Here is a 13396-nt window from a genome sequence, read left to right as displayed (position 1 = left end):
CCTCCCCTGGTGTATGGAGGGGACCCTCCCCCATGTCGTCTCTCCACCTCCCTCTGCACCATTGGATCCTGTCCTCTGTGTCCCCTCCAACCCAGACTATCCCCCATACCACCTCTAGAATGTATTGTGTGTGTGTGTGTGTGTGTGTGTGTGTGTGTGTGTGTGTGTGTGTGTGTGTGTGTGTGTGTGCCCATGCCACACTCACTCCTGCCTGAAACCCCCCACAGTTCCTCCACCTCCCTATTCCCCCTTTGTCCATCGGGTGCGGTAAAGTCCTAATGCCGACGATTGTAGGCAGGCTGAATATATATATATATATTTTTTTTTTTTTTATTTATTTTAATGCTCATTTCTTCAATATGTTTCATGCCTAGGCACATAATTCATACAGATTTTAGTAGTTCTTTGGCAAAAATACCTGTAATGTGTTTTCCAAAGTGTTCCTATTTTCGTTCTTACCACTAGGGGTGACATTTTTTTTTATCTTTGACGATCAATACTGTGATAACCATTAGTCATATGAGAGTGAAATATACATTTTCAGGCGTGTAAATTCAAGTCCTTGAAATCTGTAAAACCAAAATTTAACTTGGTGAAAGTTGAAAAATCAGACCCTTTTCGTGGCTCCGGGAGTAGACAGGGTTGACGATTTGCGGTCTTTAGGGGTTAAGGAGATGGTAAGAATTAAGTGAAAAAGACATCCCCAGGCTGAATACAGTAATTTAAGTTTTTCTCTATGAGGGGTTTGTTCTAAGCTGGTTAACCCGTTAACTGCCATGGCTGCATCTGAGTATATTATTTTATTAAAGCTAAATCCAGGCTGTATATTTGTGTAAAGAAAAATTGAATAGTGCAAAAGTTACTCGAGACAGTTTTCTACTCACTGATTATTAGCATGTCTGTCACCTGAGCAAAATTAGTGTTATCATGACTAAAATACATAAAGTGCATCCACAGAGCAGGAGGTTAACATTCTGGTCATAGCCATAATAAAGTAAAATGTATATGGTACTGAAGAGATTGATGATATATCTAGTATGTTTCTGAATGTATTACTGCAATCCAAAAGGCTGTGAATTAACTTTAGAAAATTTTTAGTATTTAATTTATTTCCAGTATAGGGATACTAGATTATAGTACTTGAGAAATATCAGTTTATTGAGGTTGTAATACAGATATAAGTAGGACTTCCATCCATCCATCATCCAGTGCAGTATTGTCCCATCAGAAGCAAAGAGGCCCAGAGCTAGGCTACTCAGTCCGGACATTTAAGGCAGTAGTTGCTTGCTCTGAGTGGCATTATCTGAATAGGAAACCTCAGTAGGTCTTGGACCCCTACAGTCCTAATGGGGCAAAAAAGGAGTGAATGATAGATAAATAGATGGATATGCTACATATTTTTAGTATTCTTTACATTCACTCCCTTTGAACAAAAGGCCAGTTGATTGGCAGCTGTACCCTCACCAGTACAACAAATATTAATTCCAGTATGCCATTATGTACAGATATGTTCATGAATCATTGGTTTAGTGAAGCTGAGTTGTACTGTAATTGAGCTTTGTTTCTTGAAGCTTTCTCAGATGAAAATATTAGGCAGTTATGAGTGTGTTTTAAGTTAATTCTGCAGGGTCAGTAATAGCTTGCCATTAAATGCAGTATTTTCATTGTAGCTTTTTACAGATTTTCATTTACTCTGTAATTTGTTCCACGTACAGTGCGCCGTATTTAGGTTCACTGTACAGTATTTAGGAATGTTTTATGATGCAATGTTAATTGTGGTTTTCCAGGTGAACTGATTATTGGCTCATAATTAACTATATGATGTGATATTTGGTTTGTATTTATACAGTAATGTTTGAATTTAAATTGCCATACACTACACCTGTTGTCTGTCGAGTCATTGCACTGTAAGTTAATGCCATGTAACATTAAATACTTTTTAAAAATATCCTCTAAAACCAGTTTGTGAACTTAATCTATGGTAAGCAGAATTTGGTGTCATTTATATTTTAAATAATATTCAGTGCAGTCAGACAGCTAGCCATAGTGTGCATGCACAAAATAATCAGCCAGGTTTGCTGCTCAAGTTATATCATTTAAACTTCCAGGGACACCCACACATAACATTGATGTCTGGGGAAACTGTATTGTTTCTCAAAAACAGTTAGATACAGATGTTGCATCTGGAGTTAAGTAAGAAAACATTGAAGAAATGTTGATCATAAATAAATTTTTCCTTCATGTGTATACACAACGGTATAGTACTGTGCTAGGGGTACTGAAATATTATGGGAAATTGGCATCTTAAAAGGAAAATATAGTTATAGTCCCTTACAAACATGAAATTCTCTAACCATCCCAATGATCATGCCAAAAAGCCAGTGACAGCCCCTTAACTTTTCATCAATTGCTCAAAACTATAAGGGCAGTCAAGATTTAAGACCATGGAAACCTCATCAAATAATGCTTCATGAGGATATGAAATTGTCTCCTTCTCTTGCAAAAAGTTCATTAAATGGTGAGTTTAAATTTTGTGAAAAGTACTGTTTTGTATTTTCAGCATGAGAATTAAAATCTCTTGCTTTTTTCCCATATTGTAGTAATGTATGTTAATGATCAGCATGTATGGGAGGTAGCATCATTCACAAGTTCAGTTGCTAATTTTTAGAGACAACACTAGGTGAAAAAATAAATATTCTTGCTTGTCATAGAGCTGTATCTCAAAATATGAGTCTAATGCTCCCCAAAATTATTGGTCATTGTGCCAGGTGGTTATATTCTTTATGCCAGAAATGTTTATGTCCCACTCCTCATAATTATAGGAGGAATATATGGATGCTGTAGCTAGTACTATATTTGCAAGTATCACTTTGCCTTAACTGAGTAATGTATGATTCTTATTATATGCTGCATTAATACTCCATGGTTAATGAGGTAGAAGCACTTAGATTTACATTAGTACATAGCTTGAACAATCATAATCTGGCTTATGATATTTACTGAAGGTGCATGATGTAACTGTTTGGTTCATGCAGGTGTGAAGGTTATATTTATGGGGTATATATATGGGCATATCAATAAAATGGAGAGTAATCATGTGCCGTAATTGTTTAACCTTACTAATCAACAGTTATTTTATAGTTGGCTGCACATTACTAATCAACAGTTATTTTATAGTTGGCTGCACATTAACTCCTTAGATGATGTGATGTATACAGTACTTTTGTGTATTCATGCTGCCTCCTGATTATTTTATTCAGCATGAGAAGGACTCTTAGTAGTGTAGTTAATGCAGACAGTCCAGTCCAATATGAAGTGTTTCTCCAGAGTTGAATACATGAAGGTAGCCAAAATGAAATATAAAATACATCATCAGAGTGAAGAGCTGCTCTTTGGGGTTGTATTAAAATATCTGTAGAGTTCCAAAACATCGTTAATTATGAAGGAAAATATGAATGTCACAATTTGTCATTTAGAAGAAAGCCCATATTTTCCTATCACATCAGATATATTTCCTACAATGCTAAATGCTAGTTTTCCCATTCTGGCCCAAAATTAGTGTCCCATTTTTCCTAAATTCCCCAACAGAGGAAAAACTTGAAGAGAAGAGTGTGATCAGCAAGGTACTAGTAAAGTGTGAAAACAAAAAGAAAATCCAGGATGGTGATGATTAACAGACTGGGGCTACATACTGGAGCTACTTAACAACATTCAAGTTTTGCTAAGGCTTCTTTAAGTAAGTGCAGTCCCAATCCACCATTGCTTTGCTTCTCTCAGCTTGTAAGTGTATATGAGGGGGGACACTTCTTCTGTATGTTTCTCTCCCTGACACTGAGTCACTAATGTCTGAAGCTGTCTAGATCACTTTGGCTGCAGTTTAGATTACTTTGGCTTATCTCTGCTTAGTGTGAATTACTTGTTGAGTCAGTTTTCTTTGTTTTATTTGCAGACTGACTGCCCACTTTCAGAGGCCCAGGTGAGTTGTTTCCTTCCCTTTTTCGTTTTTTCACTTCTAGCCAGATTATATATATATATATTATTTATTTTATTTATTTATTTATATTTATAGCAATAAAATTCTCAGCAGAGGCTAAGTTATGGGGAAACTTATCATTTATACATATAAGATTACAGACGTACTACTGCAGATAGATTTGGACCCATATGGAGTTTTGCAAAGGGAGAGGAATATGGAGCATCACAAGCACTTGTGTAGAAAAATCCTTAGGGAGTGGCTGGCCAGTTGGGGTGCTCCAAGAGACATTCCTGCATCAAAAAATGGGCAATATGTGACTGAGATTCAGGCAGTATGACACACACACACACACTGTGCAGAAAGTGGGCTAGTACTGAGTGGTGTGGTGTGATGTGATAAATGAACTGGTGTGATGTAATAGATGGACTGGTGTGGTGTGAGAGAATGACTGGTGTGGTGTGATAGATGGACTGGTGAGATGTAATAGATGGACTGGGATGGTGTGAGGGATTAGTGTGGTGTGATAGACGAATTGCCGTTATGGGATAGACAGACTGACGTAGCTACCATACGCTTTCAAGCTAGAGTTAAATATGAAAATTTAAAAATACGCAAAACTAAAGAATATCTGATGAAAATTAACTGCAGTAGAGATACCAGGAATAAAGTTCAGATCCTTGATAATTGTGGCCTTAGGTGCTTCGCAAGAGAGTGAGAGTCGCATTCCAAGTGGCATGGGAGGCTTCGTGGCCTCTCATTCTCAGCGATTTAGTCTCTCTCTCTCTCTCTCTCTCTCTCTCTCTCTCTCTCTCTCTCTCTCTCTCTCTCTCTCTCTCACACACACACACACACTTTTATGTTACTGATGCAAACTATGTCGGTATTAAAGCGATAAAGATAACATGTGAATTTTAAGGTGCAGTATGCAATGTAAGTGGCTTAAGAAGAAGTGCTAAGAAAAATCCTGAAGCCACTTTAAAATGTGACACAGTACATGGCAATCTTTATGTGATATGTTTGAAAATATCACAGCCATTGTCGTTTATTTGTCGCTTAATATGGGAGAACTGGCAGATCAGCTTTGTAGGCATACATGGAGCTGTAAGGGACAATAATTACTTAATTTACCGTGGAATTAGCAGCAAGAAAAGACCCAAATAAAGGGGGGGAGGGGGGGAAGGAATGTGAGAAGCGTCGGGAGTAAGAGCCAAATATTTCCCACACTGGTAAGCCTGGGCCCCTTGACCTTGGCTACGAGCTAGTGGCCAATGATAAAGGTACACACTGTTGCTTACTCACTCTACCCCATTTGAGTTCGCTGACTGGGACACGCTTTTCACAGTTTTCAGTTTTTTATCATATTCACCCCCCTCCCCTCTCTCTCTGTCTCTCTTTTCATCCTCGTATTTATCATCTTCCGCATATCTTATCATTGTAGCCCCATTATCTTTCTTATTTCATCTCTATTATTTTTCTCCTACTCTTCCTAAGTTCCAGCTTCCTTACGGGACCTCTAAGCTTCCCCCGTGAAGTTATTACTAGCGATGACGTAATTTGAAAGTCCCCTTGCCTCCCTCTCTCCTTGTTTGTCTGTTTATCTTTTTTGTTTATGGGTTCGATTCTGGGTACAAGTTTCATAGTATGTTCCTTGAGGTCCAGCAGTTCTCATAGTCTATACCCGTACATCTTTACATGCCACCACTTCGGCGCTAACACCCTCCGTCCATATCGAATACGTGCTAGGGCTGGCTGTCTCATGCAGGGTTGGTGCATTGGCTAGGATATTTATAACTATTTACCTATCTGTGTTCATCCGTCTGACTGTAGGTTTGGCAGCGTTTTGTGTGTGTGTGTGTGTGTGTGTGTGTGTGTGTGTGTGTGTTTCCTGTTAGTCTGTCTCAATATCTGTCTGTCTACTGTAGGCTACTGTGCATCTGTCCATCGATTTGTCTCCGTGTAAGTATGTATTGACCAGTGCGTCGATTTGCCTTTATAGCTGGCCGAATTTTCTCTGTCTTCCTCTTTTAGTATTTTTCTGACACTGGTTTCGAACAATATCCCTTCCCTCCAAGCCTTCCTTTACCCCTTCAATTCGATGACCTTTTTTTAATACTTGCTACTACCGGACGGTGTTATTCAGCTTGAGGTGAAGATCTCTTGGAGTGGAAGTATTAAAAATAAAATCATTTCACTACTTTATATATTTATTTTTTGCTCTTTTTTCTGTCGGACGATTGTTATTCAGAATCGTGTAGGCCTCTGTACCAGGAAGTGTTACTGTCGTTTGCTTGAATATCGTTATACAGATTAATGGCTGAATGAAATGGACAAAACAGTGAGAGAGATAGAATATTCGGGATGAAGGTTTAATCTCAAACTATATATACAGTAGGAAAGAATAAACTCTTACTGAAGTATACCTTCTGAGAATTAATGGAGAGAATGTCTGAGTAGGAGAGTGTATGTGGGTGGGGTGGAGGAGAGGAAAGGGGGAGACCGAGGATGATCGAGATGTAGTGACGTGCAGGCGATTCGTTCGTGGTCATCTTATTTGGAATTAAAGCATCTGGTTAATAACACAGCTAGATAAGAGATAGATGTATTAGTTCCTCAGATTGATTTGGTTTTCACCCCTCCCCCCAACCTCACTCATGTGCGACTCTCTAAGTTAGGCTTCATCGAGAATGTAATCAGATTGGGGGGGGGGGGGAATGAATGCCATACTCTTAACCTTAACTTGCTCATATTTTCGTCCTTTTGCGGCATGCATCTTGTAGCTCAGTGTCAGAACAAGAAATACTACGAGTTTACTGGTAAATCCTTCCAATAACACGAGCACCGTATTCCAAAAGTAATCTGTTGTTACGGCTCACCATCGAGGGGAGATGACAGTTATAGGCCAGGTTAAAGTGAAAGAGGATGGTAGACGACAAGGAACGTAGCATACCAGTACAAGTAATAAATATTTAAGACGTGTACACAAAGAGGCAAAGTTTTTCCTCGAGTAGTTTAGTGGTACGAGTAATTATCGTTGTCCCACCTTGCCGTGGGTTGCGAGAGGGAGGGGGAAAGGGGGGAGGGAAGAGGAGGCTAGGCAGTGATGCAAGAGGCGGCTTCTCAAGGACCAGCTTAGGGATTTGTATGCCGCTGGGTATCATGTGGACTGATACAGATACATATATAGATGTGGGTACGAATGCAAATACAGATACAGACATACAAATACAGCTAGGCCTACAGCTAAAGGGATGAGGATGGCTAGACTCCAACACTACCACAATTTAGCTTTTTTTTTTTTTTTTTTAACGGACAAGGCCTTCGAGGTTGTTAGTATAAGTATATCCGTGGAGCTTCCTGATTCACTTCGTTTACTTGTTGTTTAACTTGAGTTGTCATTAGATGATTATACTTGCATCAGGTATTTAGATGAGTGAAGCCTCCATCGCCCAAAGAATTACATCATTATCATCATCATTATCATCTCGACCTATTTTCCCCACCTTTAGATAGAGTGAGGTAGGGTTCAGAGAGCAAGACGTAATTGATGGAGGGAGAACTAATCCAAGTCTCCTCAACTAAACAGGCCACAGTCTCATTCAATCACCCTCTCAATCTCTACTTTATCTTACATGCACACCTTTCCACACATATGCGCCTTATAACTCATTTACTAGACTGATGGTTCCCCAGCCACCCACCCACCAGACAAATGATTGCAGTGTTGAATATTTAAAAGTAGTAGGAGCATGTAGATTATAGACACGAACATAGTTATAGTGGTGCAAGCAAAGACAGACACATTCATTGTTTTTTGTAAGTCGACATGTATTCCATTATGTGCATCATATAACTCGAAATAATCTCACCCTGCGCATGTTGTAGAATGAATTTGAGTATTTTCGTATTATTTAGATATTTACTTCAACTGTAAAAAGAGTGTGGCAACTTGCTCGAGTCAAACTCAGCATCTGGCAACTTCCAAAATGGGAAAAAATTGTCGAGGGATGTGTGGCTGGTTCATATGTACCCTCAGCCCGTGATTCCAGCTCCAGTCTTGTCTCAGGTGCTCTAGCAGGTGTGTCTCAGGTGTATTCTCAGGTGTATTTTAAGTGAGTTCTTTTGTATATCTCAGGTGTGTTCTTAGGTGTATGTCTAGGGGTGTTCTTAAATTATCAGGTGTGTCCTTAGGTGTATTCTAAGTGTATTCATTGGTGTATTTCGGGTGTTCTTTTCTGTATTTCAGGTGTACCTCAGGTGTGTTCTTATGTGTATTTTGGGTGAGTGGTTTGTTCTACTTGGTCCCCAGTACCGATCCCCATCTCACCCACCATACATATATACATACATAGACACATCCCCTCCACGCATGCATTGTTTCACAGACAGATGGATGGATAAGCAAGAGCGTTGGCAACTAATCAAAGAGAATAATAAGATAGATAGACCGAGCAATAGACAGGAAAGAAAGCAACACAGTGGGAAGAAATTGTCATTCATCATAAAGTCAACAGATGCAGGGAACTTCATTAATTTTTCCCAACCTTCGGCATCGAGGTGATATACAGCGTATATATATATATGTGTATATATATATATATATATATATATATATATATATATATATATATATATATATATATATATATATATATATATATATAAACACGTCATTGAGGTGATCATCTGTGTGTTTAGTTCTTTGCAGAAGAGAGAAAATTGTTGAGGAAGTAGTGTGCAAGGTCGGGAAGTAGTTGTTATTACTTGGGTGCTTCTTTGACTCACACACAAGGTTGCCGTCTGAATATCAATATATTATATAGTACTGACACAATAGTTAGTCTGAAGGTTAGGTTAGTAACTCAGACTACGTTAAAGTTGCATGTTGCTTCTTCGACCTTCACCCAAGCTTGCACTCTGAGCCATGAGCGAGTCTCATGGCTAAGAGGGCAAGTTTGAGTGAGTCTAACGAGTGGCCTGAGTGTTAGACGGGTTCAGTACTTTACTTTATACTTGCCTTCTGGACACATTTTTTATTCAGAAAGGAGAGGTTAGATGCATAGTCCCTGAGAATATAATATTATCCTCTCACATATAGAATTAAAAGAGCTATATTTAGGATTACATTAGTTCGATGCGTCTAATGATCTCTCCTCGTCCTTCCCAGTTTACTCCAGTATGTACATTAGATGCTTAAAAATTGTTAGACGCAACTGTTTGCCTCAAGAAAAGATGAAAATGACAGAGTTTCATTGGTAGTTTGGATGCAGTTATGATGAATGTGATGCTAGATTAATAAAGCCTCTCCTCATCCTAATCAGTTTAACCCTTGTGTATAAATGTCTCAGAAGTGTTAAAAATACTGCAAGATGATGCAGGTGACGAAGTTCCCAAGAAAGTGTGAGTGTGGTCATGTTGGTTGTGTCATGGTATTGACTCTTCTCATCCTACCCAGTTTAACTCCGATATGTTAATGTCTTTTACTGACTCTGTTGTGTGCCTCAGCAGAAAACGGGGAATATGAAGGAGTTTCACAGAAGACATGAAATTGTAGGTGTGGTACTGGTGGCTCTGGTGCTAATTGTAGTGATCGTTCTCACCCAACCCGCTGCTGCTGCGATACTCGACCATGGCGGTAAGTCCAACACAACAACCATACTGTACTTATCCCCTGACACACTTTTTTTTAAGATCTAGATATACGTTCTTTTATAATGTTTCTCTTGACACACGACTTGAGTATCTAGTTGTTATGGGTTGCGCCTTTTCGCCTTGGTAAGATAATGAATATCATGATGGTAATATTCATGATAATAAATGATGATGGTACTGGTGACGGTGGTTATAATGCTGAAGCTAATGCTAATGATATAGGATGACGGTGGCGAATATGATGATAGTTATGATTGTGATGGCGGTGATAATGACTTGGGTGACGTTAATGTCTCCTACCCTGCAGCTGCTGCTGCCTCCTACCACTCGGAGGAACCCGGGACCGTCCACAAACACCATGCACAAAATGTAAGTTGCTCCCATGTCAAGTGTTTTCACGGTCTTCAAAAGTTTACATCACACAGCCATTTCGCTTTCTACGTCTTTGGACTTCTAAATCTTATAATATTCTCTTTATAACTACCTCAGCCATATAAGATGATGCAAATTATAATTTTCTCTCCCACTTTGTCTCTTCATGCATCCATCCACTGGATTACGCATAATTCAGTGGGAAGATTATGACGACAATTTGTGGTGAAGATGCTGTTGGCTGTCTGATTATGTGATTTAATTTTGGTGAAAGTACACATCACAATGACGAAGTCTTGCACTGGTGGATAAGAGAGTACTAGCAGTCGCACTAAGGAACATAGAGTTGTTTTCATTATATTTCTTATAGGGTCGACTTCAAACACTTCCCATACAATACCTATCTCAAACGTGATGAGAATTTGCGCTTTACTGAGTATCCCTGTAGTTTCTTAAAGTCTTCTGACCGTCATTTTCAGTAAAAAGGTACCGCAATAAAGTATACAAGTGAAAGCTTTGAAATAACAGCATAAAATGGGACTTTTACACGGCTTTCAGCTTAAAGTGTATTTTATCTACTGTATTTAATGTCGATTTTTTTTCAGCCTCTTTCCGAATCCCTTCACAACGATGGCGACGGTTCAGGTTTCTTCCTACCAAAATGAGTTTTAACAGGTTAGGAAGGACCCAACCTACCTACCACTTAACTACTTCCTCATTTTTCCTCACCGTTTTACTCCATTCTCTTCACCACTCCCCTCACCTCCCCTCTCCTACGTCCCCAGGAGGCTAACATGGAAGAGCTGAAGATGACGATGCTGGTGGGGACGAGCATAGAAGACCGCCCCGTGAGGATGAAGGCCATCAGTGGGTCTTCCCCGATGGAAACAGCCCTGACCACCACACCGGAACAGGACCAGCAGAATGTGAGTGGGGTTGATGAGGCTGGATTAAGTTAGGCTGTTAGGTTACATTATTGAGTTTAGATGAGTTGAGGCTTCGGTTAGTTTAGGTTAGCTGAGGCTTAAGTTAAGTTATCTGAGCTTAGCTTGGGTCAGATTCCAGTTAAGCTAGGTTAAGTTAATTGAGGTTTAAATTAGTTAAGGCTTAAATTAGGTTAGATTATGTGAGGATAGATTTGGTTCAGTGGGATGAGCTGATTTAAGTTAGGACAGGTAAAGTAAGGTTTGGTTAGGTTAAATTAGGTTTGGTTTGGTTAGATGAAGCAAGAGGACCGACCCGTGAGGATTCAAACCCATAATGTATTCACACGACCACACGGGAAGAGACCCAAGGGAACGTGCTTGATGTTTACACCAATTAAGGAGTGTTATCATTATTTCCATGTTCATTTCTAATAAAGACATGAAGAGGTGATGTGATAGAGACATCCACACCTCTTTTCTAACCTAAGGATGGGGTGAGATGAAACTGAAGGAGAAGGATAAGACGAAGATTGAAAAAAAAAATAATAATAAAATAATTTTTCTTATGCTCAGGCCATTGAAGACATGAAGGACATAATGAAGCTGGAGAAGGAGAAGGAGAAAGGAGAGGGAGAAGGTGAAGGTAGAGGTGAAGATGACCCCTTGATGACCACCTTCAAGGAAATGGTGACCCAGAACATGACCAGCAACATCAACAACAACACCAATGCAGTGGGCTTCAGGCAAAGGGTCGACGAGTTCCTATCCATCGCTGGCATTGATGCGGTCCTCCCTTTGGACTGTGGCAAGGTTAGCATTGTCTGTCTCTTTTGAAACTGATATTCTATGAACAGCATAAAAGAGAACGTTAAGTTGTAATTCATTTCCATCATCATCATCATCATCATCATCATCATCATCATCATAATCATTTAGACCTCTCTTCCCACCTATGGATGGGGTGAGGGAGAATCCAGAGAGAGAGGAAAAAAAAAAAAAAACAGAAGGAAAAACTAAAGAAGAATCTGCACTATCGAATGGATCCCGCTCTTAATAACACACTCTCATGATAAATAATAAATCGCTAAGAATGTGTTGGTATGAAGTTTGCTAAGCCACCAGATCCCCTCATCTCAACCCACTAGCCCCTTATGACCCCATGGGAGCTGGACATGTTCCTTATATAAAAGAGAAAGTTAAGATGTAATACGTTCAATCAGCCGCTAAGAAAAAGTTTGGGTTATGCTATGTCACGTAGAATAAAACCCATAACTTCTCTCTCTTCTCAACCCCTCCCTCAGAACCCCCTGGCCCCCGAGGACCCCCTGAGAGTGGGTCGTGTGCCCTGGGTCGCCGCCCTTGGTTCCATTGAGGACTCCCGCTTCCGCTACCAGTGCATAGGCGTCGTTATTTCCCGCCACCACATCCTCACCGACGCCGAATGTGCCCGCTCGCCCGACGTGTAAGCCTCACATGTTTCCCTCACCTCTCCTTTCTGTCACCTCTCACTCCCCTCACCTGTCGATGTGCTCATATAGATTTGCATCTAGTATCGACAGAGTTTGCCTTCTGAACATAAAAGAGGATAAGAACGCGTTATATGTAGAGCAAATCGCTGAGGAAGAGTTGTTGCGATTTCTCCACGACCACTTAAAACAACCATCAGTCATGAAAATGTAAGGAAATTTTAAAACACATGAGTAATAAAGAAAAACTATTAATAAAAGTGTAATAAAACAATAAAACAACATCCCTTCCCCAGTAACTCCCGCCCAAGTCCGCCTGCATTTTGTTTGGACGCGCTTTTAACCTCTAACGTCCCTCTGTGCTCCTTTCCCCCCTCCCCCAGGAACGTGGTGCTCCTGAACGTAACAACAGCCCCCTCCAGCGCCGCCGTGGTGAACTACGTAGCGGGCAGGCGTGTTCACCCGAGGATCAGGGAGGAGAGTGACTTGCTTTCCGGCAATAACATCGGTCTGGTGGAGCTGGCCTTACCTGTGGAATTTAATGGTAGGTTGGTGTATTTATTATTATTATTATTATTATTATTATTATTATTATATTTTTACTAAAACTACTACTACCACTACTACTACCACTACAACTACTACTACTACTACTACTACTACTACTACTACTACTATTACTACTATTATAATCATTGTTTCTATTATGTGTGTTCGTGGATAATATTTATGTGATCTCTCTCTCTCTCTCTCTCTCTCTCTCTCTTACACCACACCAGGAAATCAATCATCAATATAATGAAGACGGCAATTTTTTTTTTTTTTTTTTTTTTTTTTTTTTTTTTAGATGACGTTCAGCCTGCGTGTCTCCCGGGCCAGTCTGAGGAACCTGACCCCTATGCACAGAAAAACACCACCACCGCCTTGCTTTTCCTTATTGAAGACTGTGAGTGATTTTTCTTCCTTATTACACTTACACTTAACTACACTACACTATATGGCTACAC

Source organism: Coenobita brevimanus, chromosome 70 (genome assembly GCF_032717465.1).
Source record: "Coenobita brevimanus isolate Jiangsu-jjx chromosome 70, ASM3271746v2, whole genome shotgun sequence".
Classification (NCBI taxonomy): Eukaryota; Metazoa; Arthropoda; class Malacostraca; order Decapoda; family Coenobitidae; genus Coenobita; species Coenobita brevimanus.
This window is presented reverse-complemented; position numbering follows the sequence as displayed.